Source organism: Eurytemora carolleeae, unplaced genomic scaffold, assembly GCF_000591075.1.
Source record: "Eurytemora carolleeae unplaced genomic scaffold, Eaff_2.0 scaffold314, whole genome shotgun sequence".
Taxonomy (NCBI): Eukaryota; Metazoa; Arthropoda; class Copepoda; order Calanoida; family Temoridae; genus Eurytemora; species Eurytemora carolleeae.
Genome location: NW_019396253.1, coordinates 258,797 through 272,942, shown reverse-complemented (window position 1 = coordinate 272,942; position 14,146 = coordinate 258,797).

Here is a 14,146-nt window from a genome sequence, read left to right as displayed (position 1 = left end):
CAAAACAAATCAGTGATTAAAGTAACAATTTAAAACCAATAAACCAATACCTTAATCAGGTAAGTCAGGAGTCAGGAAGAGGGAGGGGGGGGGTGCGCCTTTAACTTGTAATCTTTAATATTTTATTGCTAGGTATTTAGGCCATGAATGAACCTTGACAATATATTTCTATGCAAAAGATTCAAGATTGTGATTTCAATTTGTAAAGAGAAATAGTAAACTTGAAGAAACGGGTTTCATGTTATAAAGGGGAAAAGCGTTTATCATTTAAAAAAACTTTAAGTTATTTTACCTTTAAAGGGTCCCGCAACAATATGAAACTTTCACAAATTGTCTATTCTCAATATTTGCTTTCTTTATTTAAAAAAATGAAACCTTATCAAATTAACAGTATTTGTTTTTCTATTCCAAAAAACTTAAAAATTCCAGAAAAAACAACATTTGTTCCGTGGGGGGGGGGGGGGTATGACTATTGCACCCCTCTCCTATGATGTTAGGTACTTTCCCAAAGGATTTTTCCCAAGCGGCAACTTCCCAGGGGTAATTTCCCAAGTGGCAACTTCCCAAATGTGCAATTTCCCAAATAAACATATGATCATTTATAAGATAACAATCTTTAAATTAATGCAGTCGTAGTACTGCAGGATTATTTTTTTATTTTTATAAAAGATAGAAATTTTTTAGAGTTTCTTGTTTTGGCTTCAGGATTCTGCAAACTACATTTATAGAAAACCGTAATAGATCATAATAAATTTAGGTACGGAAAAACATAGTCAACTCCATCATTTTTTCTCCTACAAAGATTGAAAAGGTACTATTGTGAATTGAACATGACACGCTATTAAATCGAGAGTCACTAAAAATTACGCTTACAAACCCTTTAAGTGTTCTTTACTTCATAATTTCTCATCGAAAAACGATGTTTTTAATACTTTTCTAGCTAGTTAATATCTAGATTTTTCTGCAATATTTCTAAAATATGCATTGATATAGAATTTACTTTGCAAAAACATAAATTGGAAAAAGCATTAAAGAAACTATTTTAGAATTTATTTGCAATTTTAGAATTATGCATGCACGTCCGTTCAGTCCAATTCTAAATTTATTTGCATAAATAGCAAAGAACTTTTTAAATTCTAATAAACCAATAGAATTTCTTTAAAAAAAACAATATTTTTTATAAGAGTCAACTCAATATATTCAACTAAGAAGTTACAAACCCAGTTAAGAACATTCCCGTGGTTCTCTGAGTTCCCAAATCAAATTTCGAGGGAAATCGGTCCATGGGTTCCTGAGTTATGCAAACAGACTAACAGAGTTAACTAAGTTACTCATGCCATTTACCCGCACTTGAACGATAATACCTTTAATAAATTTTCGCTTTTAAAGTTGACAACTCAACTAAGAATCTCAAAACCAAGCTAAGAACATTCCCGTTGGTCTCTGGAGTTCCACAATCAGTATTTGAGGCAAAACGATCTAGGGGTTCCTGAGTTATGATCAGACAAACAAAAAAACACTCAAACAGAGATTACAACTTTATATATTTAAATATTGATAGAAATTAGATACACTAGTCAAAACCAGTTTAAAATGAGATAAATTGTTGTTTAGGTCACTAGCTTGGGAATCCAGCTTTGTCTAGAGATTTGAGCTTTCTCTATAAAAGTCAAGTTTTAAACAAAATTACCAAATTAATAACATTTTTGTGTTTCTAACAAGCTACCAAATTGAAAGGAATTGAGTCTTTGTATTAAACTCTGATTTTCTAATACCTATATTTTTTCCACCTGATGGTGTAAACCTTTGATACTTCAAACTTAGATTTTTTCATCTTACAGAATTCATAGTTTGAAATTTCTAAGGTCCACGGCATTGGATTACAAAGATATAGAGATTAGAAAATCTTAGTTTGTGACAAAGACTCAATTCCTTTGTGGCAAATTTATCAAGAGGCTAGGCGTTATGATTTGACCCCAGAGAAAATGAAAAATGCCTCATACAGATTGGAAATGTTTATTATGAGTAATTATACTTTGGATGGAGTTGGTTCTAAACTAATTAGGGGAAGTCTGTTCGACCTAACCTTGACCATTGAATATATTGGCTTGGAAGTTGCAACAATTTAACCAATGAATATATTGACTAGGAAGTTGCAAAAATTTAACCAATGAATATGCTGACTAAGAAGTTGCAACAATTTAACCAATGAATATATTGGCTAGGAAGTTGCAACAATTCAACCAATGAATATATTGGCTAGGAAGTTGCAACAATTTGACCAATGAATATATTGCCTGGGAAGTTGTATGTACAATTTTATGTACTGGCTATAAGTGACTAGCCAAATCAAATTAATTGAGTCTTTGCAACAAACTTAAGTTTTTGAATCAGATATCTTTGCAATTTTTCATATTTCATATTTATACTTTTTGATCTGACAGAATTTATAGCTTGAATTATTAAAAGTACATCAGAATGCAAAGATGCAGCCACAATTAGACTGGATTATTTGAGTTTGATCAAAAAAGTTTTAAATTTCTACAAAATTTGCGAAAAATCACAAAGACGTACAATTGATCACGTTTACAGTCTCATTTGATGATAGATATCAGAGAAAAAAAGAACGATGAAGAACTTTTGTTTGATTTATTGTTAGGGTTAAGTAATTGCAAAGTTTAATTCATTTTCAGATTAAACATAATCTTGTATTACTCCCCCCCCTCCAACCTCCAACCTCCAACCTCCACATTTCCCACAAGTTTAAAACTTTTTTTTCCAACATAAACTTTTTCTTCTTGCATCAGTTTATTCAGAGGGGGCTATTTCTTTATTTATTCAGGTTTGGAGAATTTTAAGTCTGGAAGATTTAAGATTCAGGATTCAGGGTTTAGAGTTTAGGATTCAGGATTTAGGATTCAGGGTTTAGGGTTTAGGATTCAGGATTTAGGATTCAGGATTAAGGATTCAGGATTTAGAGTTTAGGATTCAGGATTTAGGATTCAGGATTCAGGGTTTAGAGTTTGGGATTAAGGATTTAGAATTCAGGGTTTAGGGTTTAGGATTCAGGATTTAGGATTCAAGATTTAGGATTCAGGATTCAGGATTCAGGATTTAGGGTTTAGGATTCTTGATTCAGGATTCAGGGTTTAGGGTTTAGGATTAAGGATTCAGGGTTTAGAGTCTAGGATTTAGGATTCAGGATTCAGGGTTTAGAGTTTAGGATTCAGGATTCAGAATTTAGGGTTAAGAGTTTATTATTCAGGATTAAGGGTTTAGGGTTTAGAATTTAGGATTCAGGATTCAGGGTTCAGGGTTTAGGGTTTAGGATTCAGGATTTAGGATTTAGGATTCAGGATTTAGGATGCAGGATTCAGGATTCAGGAATAAGGGTTCCAGATTCAGGAATCAAGATTCAGGATTCAGGATTCAGGATTCAGGATTCAGGATTCAGGATTCAGGATTCAAGGTTTAGGGTTTAGGATTCAGGATTCAGGATTCAGGGTTTAGGGTTTAGGGTATAGGATTCAGGATTCAGGGTTTAGGGTTTAGAGTTTAGAGTTTAGGATTCAGGATTCAGGATTCAGGGTTTAGGGTTTAGGATTCAGGATTCAGGATTCAGGATTCAGGGTTTAGGCTTTAGGGTTCAGGATTCATGATTCAGAGCTTAGGGCTTAGGATTCGGGATTCAGGATTTAGGGTTTAGAGTTTAGGATTCAGGATTCAGGGTTTAGGGTTTAGGATTCAGGATTTAGGATTTAGGATTCGGGATTCAGGATTTAGGATTCAGGATTCAGGATTCAGGATTAAGGGTTTAGGGTTTAGGATTCAGGATTCAGGATTTAGGATTCAAGATTCAGAATTCAGGATTTAGGACTTAAGATTCATAATTTAGGATTCAGGATTCAGGATTTAGGATGCATTATTCAGGATTCAGGATTCAGCATTTGGGATTCATGATTCATGATTTAGGATTCAGGATTTGGGGTTCAGGATTCAAAATTTAGGATTTTTGTTGAAAATATTTAAAATGTACTTATGATCCCCCCTCCATTACACCCCCTAGTCTGTACTTATGATCCCCCCTAAAATTGGAATTTGAAATATTCGAGTTCATTTCCGTTTCACAGATTTATTTTTGAAAATAGAATTTCAAGGATAACTTAAATATGTTTACCTTCATGAATAAATACACAAAAAAGTCTAAAATATCCCTTTTTGTCATATAACTGTTTGCCAAAAAAAGAACGATATTTTTTTTTTTAAATTTCGAAAGATTTTTGTTTAAAAAGTCCCAGACACCAGCCACAGAAAGAAGTCTATTTAATATTAAGTTTCCCCTTGTATAAAGAAAAGTTTATAATTTTGAAAGAAAAAATATTTTTTTTATGGAAAAAAATCAGATTTTTTGACAGTGGTTCCATTGAAAATACGCTTACAGCTCCTAAAATTTTCCAAACTAATACATTTTTATCTTAGTAATTATCCCCCAACACNCCCCCGCTATAATTATAGGATCATGATTCATATAATAAATCGTAAAAATCTCCGCAAATTTGGATAATTTTAAATATTTTAATGGATAAATGAAAATGGCAATTAAAGGGACTGTTAACGTGGTTTCAAGTAACCATAAAGTTTCCGATTCACAACAGGACCCTTTAACCATCTATATCATCTATAAATGGCAATGATAGCGTTGTTTTACTCTAGCTATGACAAGTGTTTTGGGGACAATGCTCTTTAAAGCTTTTTAAGGTCTGCTGCAATTGATAAACGAAAATAAAATTCAAGTAAGTAATGTAATATAAAAATTTGATGAAAACATCTATGATACATATTGAATATATAACTGCAAATGGATAAAAACTATTTCTTATCTTATGTTTTATAGATTTCTGTCTAAAATATACTTAATCACTTTCTCTATATATAGTACAGAGCGTCCCATATCATATTAGATTATCTCTAATCTTTAACGACAAAATAAACCCTTAATACTTGAAAAACTTATCATTTTCCGCAAGAAAATTATTATATAAGCCTTATGTTATTTTTCAAATTGATTTATTCTAATTAAATTTTCTTATTAGTCCCGAAAATCGCAATTTAGACCTGTTGACAGTCTAATATGATGTGGGACACCCTGTATTAGACATGATATATCTAAGTCTATTTTTATTGTTTAAGTATATAGTATACATGATATTGCTTAAATTTTATTAATACTTAGATCAAAATTAATGAATAGTTAGAAGTGGTTCAAAGAGTAACAAAGAGTTGAACAGGAACTACAAATCTAACAAGTTGACTTGGAGCGCATGAAAATGTATGTCATGTCCAATACGGATAATTATTTGGCAAAAACAGAGGAGAATGTTGGTAACATAATGATGATTCAACATGCAGGGTTATGTACAAACTATGAGCCTGTAAAGACGACATGAAACTAAAATTTGACGACTCTATGGTTTAATAAACTTTTCTGTCTGGAATAACGTCTTTAAGTGATTAAATAATTTTGAAAAAAGAAAAACAAGTTTACTTAGACCACAGTTTTTAGGTCAAATATTTTGAATGAGTGCACCTTCAAGCTGTACATTTATTTTTCTTTTTTTGCAAATTTCAAATCTTTTAAAAAATCTTTTGATCATTGTGAAAGTCAATATATTGCAAAAATTCAATTTATTTCCGATAATGTTCAAACATTTGACAATTCGAAAGATTTTTATAACTTTAGGTAAAATTTGAAAAATTAGTGTTTTTGGGTAAAAGGTAGGGTTTCAAAAGAAAAATGCTTGCACTTAAAAAATAATTAAAAGCTGAAATTATTTCAAAAGGAAAATATGTGACGCCACAGAAAGAAGCCTAGAATAATTGAAAATAAAACAGAAAAACCCTAGAAGATCATATACATTACCAATTGTCACATGATACTTTTTCGGACAAATTGATACTTATATTTTATTTTTACAACACTTATACGCATCAAGAGGTGTTAATTAAATATATCTAATACTAAGCTTTCATGGCGCTTGGTGTCCATCTTCTACTTCAACTTAAAAATGTTATTGTTCTTTCTGTGTACATTTAAAAATTTAAAACAGTAACAAACAAAATTAGAGTATTTTGAAATTTTTTGGGAGATTTTAAAAATTTTCTTGAGACAAATTTGTGTAATTCTGATCATCCATAAACCTTCCCGGGGGTTGCTGAAGGCCCCACAAAAAAATCGGGCCGGGTAGGTTAAGCCGTTTGGATACAAACCAAGAAGCCGTTAGACCAGCAAACTGTATTATATAGAATAGAAAAAAAACATCTTTTGATGAATAATAAAAGTCTTTTTTTAATCAAACTGTGAAAACTAATTTTTTAAAGTTATTATCAGATAAAGTATAAAGGAGGAGGCTTGTATTTAATAATAACACTAGGGTGGAAGAAAAGCTGGATGAATAATTTAAAAACTTTTTTTCTTGGGACTTTCTTACGTAGATTCAGAACACGGACTAAACAGACTGCTCAAATGCTCTACCTGGATAGGCTAAGCAGGCCTTTAGTGTCCCGGCATGCTATGCTGCAGTTCCATGAAAGGTTTTTTGACTGCCATCTAACGGCCACTTGTTGAAAAAAATACCCAGTCAGGGGTTAAGTACTAAAAAAATCCTATTCTTAAAATGAAACATAACATGTATAAATTTATTCTATTTTTGAATATTTTGTATTTCGTATCCAAAGGATCCTTAAATATCCCTGAATATAGATGTCTACTGATTAGTCGTGTACAGTACTTGTACACAATAGAATCTGCTGTGAAAAATATCGCATATCATAGGTTTCAATTGATGGAAGTGTGGAGAGAGTGACAGCAATTATCAAAAATGTCAAAAATAGGAATTTCCAAAATCTTAAAAATATACTACTCTCAAATACCTACAGGAATTTGGGGAATTTACCAGATGCCTGGTTATCTGGGAAATTTCCCAAATGCCTGGGTATCTGGGAAATTTCCCAAATGCCTGGGTATCTGGGTAATTTCCCAAATGCCTGGGTATCTGGGAAATTTCCCAAATGCCTTGGTATCTGGGAAATTTCCCAAATGCATGGGTATCTGGGAAATTTCCTAAATGCCTGGGTATCTGGGAAATTTCCCAAGTGCTTGGGTAACTGAGAAATTTCCCAAATTCCTAGGTTTTTGGGAAATTCCCCAAATATCCAATCATTTGAGAAATTTCCAAAATCTTAAAAATATACCACACTCAAATACCTACAGGAATTTGGGGAATTTCCCAAATGTCTGGGTATCTGGGAAATTTCCCAAATGCCTAGGTTTTTGGGAAATTTCCCAAATGCCTATTTTTAAAAAAAATGTAAATGCTGTGGTGTCATGGAAGTGTGGGACAAATAACCAAATCATATTATTTTTTGTTTGGTTAATAAACACATTCAGTCTTTACTGTAAACATTATGATTGTAAACAAAATATGTTTTTCTGAAAAGAAAGTTAGTTGTTGCCTTTGTTTCTATTAGGACTAGATGGACAAGAAAAAACCGGAAATGAACCTTATTTCAACATCCGGTTCAGATTGGGATTCCAACACCCTAGACAAATCTTACAACATTTTATTCCCTTTATGAATAAAAAACTAAAATTAGACTTTTAAAGAAAGAAAGAGGGACACATATGCAGAAATAAAATCATAAATTTATAGTTTTCTTTCCTGTCTGTCCTTAATTTTAGCCTCCCTTAGCCTCCCCTCTCTAAGTGCCCCTATATTTAGGGATGTTCGTTTTTGAAAAATGGTCAAACGATCGTTTTTCAAAACGATCGTTTTTATAAAACTCGTCGTTTCGTTAACGATCGTTAACAACTACTCTTCGTTAACGATCGTTAACAACTACTCTTCGTTAACGATCGTTAACGACTACCCTTCATTAACGATCGTTAATGATGACCTTTCGTAAACGATCTTTAACGACTAACCTTCGATAGAGATCGTTAACGATGACCCTACGTTAACGATCGTTAGCGAAGAGAGGAAACCGACCTGAAGGACATTTGTACTTATCATTGAGTAGTTTTAAAGAAAATATCAAGAATTTTTAGATCCCCAACAACTCTTTTACTTCATGTAAGACGACATTCAATAAATTTGAATGACATTTCTTTCAAAAACGACCGTTTTTATAAAGTTCGTCGTTTCGTTAACGATCGTTAACAACAACCCTTTGTTAACGATCGTTAACGACTTCCCTTCTTTACCGATCGTTAACGACTACCATTCGTTAACGATCGTTCACGACAACCCTTCGTTAACGATCGTTAACGACGACTCTTCGTTAATGATCGTTAACATAATTGTCAATAAAATTTTTTTTTCAAAAAACTATCGTTTTTCTTAAAGCGATCGTTTAAAAAAAACAATCGTATAAAAAACGGTCACAAATATTACCCTTTCATGATTTAATCCTTCAGCAGAAACTTATGTTAATGCATTCAATTGATAAAAACTATAGTCCAGTATCTTTTGGAAATTTTTTTGTAAAAAACTCTGTATTGTCTGTGAACCTGTATAATTTAAGAAACTCTGATGAATATTTTATCCCAAGAGTTGATAATGAATCTTTACGTCGATTTCCTTTCTTTGATTTGCCTAAATGTTGGAACAGTTTAGCTCTAAATAATCCTGAAATTTCAAGTATTACTAATAAAATTTCTTTTAAATCTACGATTAAAAATCATTTGCTGTCAAAGAGTGACAATTTTATTTGCAACAAACTATTTTGCTGGTCATGCTCTAGTTAATCGTCATTTTTTATACTGCATACAAATAATTTTTCTTTCTATGACAATGGATTTTTAAGTCAAGCAATATGCATTTTTTAAAATCCTTCTTATAAAAATCAGTGCTCTGGCATTGCTTTTTTTGGAAAAGGTATTGTTAATGGGTGGAACTTAAACTTTTGCTAATTTTTTTTGCGACGCAAAAAAATTAGGAATGCAATAGTTCCTGGCGCCTCTGTTTCTGTTTTCTGCCTATTGTCTCAAATCAAGAACCAAATTTATAACATGTTAATTGAGCAAATCTGACCCTGTTCCTCCGTCTTCTCCAAACCCAGTCCCACGACGTATCACATCAATTCAGTTCTAATTGATACCACGGTAAACTGCCAGGAGACCAACCTGAAAACAGCTCTGCTATGGCTGCTCTCCTTCCGTTGATTAATAAACTAATAACTATGTAATTTTTATGCACAAACTGTCATTTTCAACGGAAAAATAAATTATTAGATTAGATTAGATTAGATTAGATAAAAACGTTCGTTTTCAAAAACGATCGTTGTTCGTTTTCTAAAAGTTTAAAAAGAAACGATTGTTTTTAAAAACGATTGAAAAACGAAGCAAAAAACGATCGTTTAACGATCGTTTTCAAAAACGATTAACAACCCTACCTATATTACATATAAACAATTTAATTAGGGTTTCCAAATTTTCGTTTAGTTTCTTTCGCGAAAATTTCGTTCAGCCAACGAAAATGTGAACGAAAACGAAAATGTTCGTTCAATTTCGCGAAAATTTTCGTTCGAAACTTTTGCAAAATTCGTTCAAAATCTTCGCCAAATTAGTTAAAATTTTCGACATTTTCGAATTTATCGAACAAAAATTGAACAAAAATATCGCGAATATGAGGTCAAAATTTTTTTCGAAAATGCATCGAAATTCGCAAAAATTTTTAACGAATTTCGTTCGTTCATTTTTGCGAATTTCGCTTAACGCAAATTTCGATTGAAACCCTATTTAATAATTTTCCAGAAAAATCGAAAGTTTGTAAATATGAGAAACAGACGAATAAAGTTTCAATTCTAAGGCATATCGAGTGTACATATACGATTGTATATATATTTTAAGAAGATTGAACATATTATATTTGTTAAAAATTTTCTTTGAATAGAATATTCTAGTCAAGATAAGCATAAAGATTAAAAAAGGTTTGCCAATGTTTCTCATGCATGCTTTCAAAAAAAAAGTTTCTTTTCACTTACTAACTCATAAGCCACCCACCACCATTACTGCCTACCCCTGTTTACACATAAATTGTTAAATACTTTTTCAGAAACATCAAAAGTTTTTGAAATATAATGTTTTTATTTCAAGTATATTTATTCATGCGTTTAGCTTGAAAGTGTTTTGACATCAGTTTTCAAGCTCGAGGCATGAATTTGATTTAAATTGGCCATTTTATACCTTTTATTTAGTTGGGGGAAAAATCCAGAAATTGTGGTAATAAAATACCCCGACATGTGTATTTGATGTTATGTAACCGGACCTAGATGATACGAAACTAAAGCTTTCCGTTTATAAACATAAAATAGTGTTTTCATGTAGTTTTTTTTAATATCAGGCCACAACACCGAAAACAACATTTAACCATACTGTGGCCGAATTTAAAGAATTTGAGCGGCGGTTTAAATTTAAGCCGCAGCTGAAATATGGTTGGTTTCCCTTAAAATTGTATCAAAAGTTTCAAGATTTAAGCCGGCGCTTAATTTAAACCGGGTTTTGGTAAATTTAAACCGCGGCTCAAATTCTTTAAATTCCATCTCTGGACTATTAGCATGGGTTTCTTAAATTTTCTAAAATCGCAATATCTTAAGGAAAGTGCAGAAGAAAGTGTTTGCAACAAACTCAAATTCCTAATCGTTGTAAACCTTTGAAGCTTAGATTATGTGATCCAAAAGAATTTATAGTTTGAAAAATCAACGTTAGGTTGCAAATATTTAAACATCAGACATCAGAGTCCAGATGTCAAATTTGTGCATTTGACGTTTATTGGGTTTAAACAAATAGACAAACAAAAATATAGACACCCAAATCTTATAAATATATATACATATACAGTTCATATGTTTATTCAAAGTCATATATTGAGTCTAAAAGTCGTCTTTCTATTCTAGATTTTTTCAGGTTTTCACTGTATAATCGATTTAAAAGAATAAAAGTGTGGTAAATTGTAAGCAATTGAATTTTCTTCATCAAATAAAAGTCAACTTTTGCATCAAGATAAAAAGGTTTGGCTTTGTTTCTTATTATGTTCAAATGTTTCTTTATGCAGATAAAATCAGATATATTTCTTTTTTCTTATCTTATCTCATCAAATATCGAAATCTTTAATACCACGCAAAAAAAAAAAAAAAATAGAAAAATAGGTATAGTTTGGTAAAAATGGAAACATAATAAAATTATACAATTTAACTAGCATATTCCCTAAGATCATAGAGTAATAAAACGAATAGGTGAAGCTTAGCTTAGATGTACACAACCAACCTCTCTATTGATTAATTAATAGAGCGGTCGGTTGTATACATCACGATATGTTTACGTATCTAACACTGTACACTTGTTTATAAAGTGATCTTATTTCTAAGGGGGATTTTATGGAATTGACCAATTTTGAGATTTTCTTTATTTAAATCCATATTAAGTGGCTATTTAATTATGAATACAAATATACAAATATCTACATAAAACACTCCTTAGTAATACGATCACTCTATATACAAGTGTACAGTGTTAGGTACGTAAACATATAGTGATGTATACAACCAACCACTCTATAAATGAATTAATAGGGTGGTCGGTTGTGTACATCTGAGCTGAGCTACACCTCTTCGTTTTATTACTCTATGCCTATAGATAATAAATAATATCAGAAAATACACGATCAAAAACAAACATTGCATGGTAGATATCATTAATTTATAAATAATTATGTTTAAATTAGATAATCTATTTATTTTTTAGTGTTTTGTGGCAATTTACCATTTACCAATTATAATAACAATATTCTTTTATCATTTTTTCCGAAAAATATTTTAAATTTTAACCATGGAATAATTTTTGGACAAATTCACACCGGACTAACCAGAGTGAGCAGCATTCGGTTTCTTCTATTTGAAATCAAACGTGTTTTGGTCTTTAATTCAATAATCATTTACTTTACGGATTTGTTTATGTTATACATTTTCATTCAAAATGCATATGCCAACAAAAAAGTATTTGAAAAAAAGGCTAACAAATTATGTTTCAGGGTCAAATTGTGATCGAAAGTCACAGCTTTCTGGAATATTGACAGAACTGTTAAATCCACGTGAATTATAAAGTTAAAGAGCCTTATTCTTTTTCTATCTTTTCATGATTGCAACCTGGTTTCGTGGAAATTTGCTTTAATATTTCTAACTTTGAATTCTCCAGTTCACAGATTGCAACAATGGGATTTGGAAATTAGAGTTTGAGGCAAGAAATCAAACATGTATTTTTCACAAAAGAAACTGTAGAATTATTTATTCTAATTTTCAAGTCACTTTTATAAAGAAACCACAGTTCAAAATGAAATTTTTTTCCTAAAATTTCCGGGTACAGTTGAGAATCGAGCGTGCAACTCTCTAAGGATATCTAGAAATCATGTCTCAGTAAATTTAAGATCTTTAAACAAATATTCTTTTTCTACCACTGGCAGCTGTAGTACATTTGAATTTCCGAGCCGGGTCAACCTTTCCGGTCCCAGTTTGTACTGTATCGCCCGGACATTGGGTAAATAAAGCAGACAGTCAATAGGACTAGCCGGTGCAACAAGGTTGACGCGGATCAGACTTTAGGCTAAATTTACTTTTACTGAAGGGTCAGAGGTGCGTGCTACGAACAAAACATTAAACAATGTGAACCAGAAAACTCTAGAAAAAAAAGACAACTTTTAGGCTTTAAATATTATAATGAAATGAGACACACAAATTTGCAGTGTAAGGCGTAAGCAGTCCCATTTTACTTTAGAATTAATTTAATTAAGTTTTTATTAAAACTTTTATTAATTTAAAATGTCAAATCCACTTTATTAATGCTATATAATGTTGTCCATTTATAATATTCCATTGTTTTCTAGTAATGAAACAATATATTTGTTTCAGAAATCCTTTGACTTAACTATACAAGGTCGAAGAGAATAAAAAACTAAATATTATCAGAAGGTATTTCAGTTTTGGAAGAAATATGGAATTTTGAATTTCCTGTTTCGATGTCTGGGGGAAATTGAAAAATAATTTATTTTCTTGCCACTGCTTTTCTTGTCTTTCCTGCAGTTTAATTTCACACGTTTCAACCTAGCACTCATGTATGCCGAGTCATTAGCGCCTCATCCAATCAGGGTTCAGTCATGTGTTTGTTGTCTATTTTGAACCAATAAAAATAGCATGGAGGTAACGTCTATCTTTCTGTCTATCTGATTATCCAATTAGAGTTATGAATCCTTCAATCGGCGCTATCAGTAAATGGAAATATTTACTTCTACTGAAACTATAGTGCTAGCTAGAAAATATATTTTTAGATAAGGGTTCAAGGATATCTTAGTGCATATGACGTTGGGCATATCTCTTTTCAAATTGAGGGTCATATAAAATTACAATCACAGTCCTTTTAACTATCATTACTTTTAAAGATTATATTTAGTCGCAATTTGGTAAATGAATTGAGTCTTTGCCACAAACTCAAATTCTTTTTATCTCTTTATCTTGGAAACCTTAGGTTGTAGATTCTTGATATGTCAAACTTAGAATTTTTAATCTAACATAATTCAAATTAGAGTTTTTTCTACCGAAAATTGATTTTCTTCCCTGCTTTTTTATTATATTTACTTTCTGAGTTACTTACAAAGTTTAATTGAAGCAAAAGACAGGCTGTTAAAAACTTTATTTTAATTTTTATTCTATGTACTTTCTTTTGAATAAAAGATGATGTTATTAAAGCTAAACAAAAACATCATACTTTTCTACGACAAATTGGTGACGTAGTTTTAAATGTGCTATTTTTGTTTCACAACGGTAAAATAGATTGACTGCGATAGCCATTACTTATCTTTAAATACGGGTTCTCTATTTCAGTGACTTGCGGATTTTTTCAAAGAAAACATATGAGGAAATTGTTTGAACCTAGAAAAACGACTTTTTATTCCGGATTAATGTTTAAATGATTTCGTTGTGCATTTGGCACGTCCCTTTTTTGACAACATTACAACGACAGTTCCTTTCAATTATTTTTAAATAAATGGTTGCCGCAATTTTTTATTAATTTTGTGGATTTTTTAAATTTTTGATTATT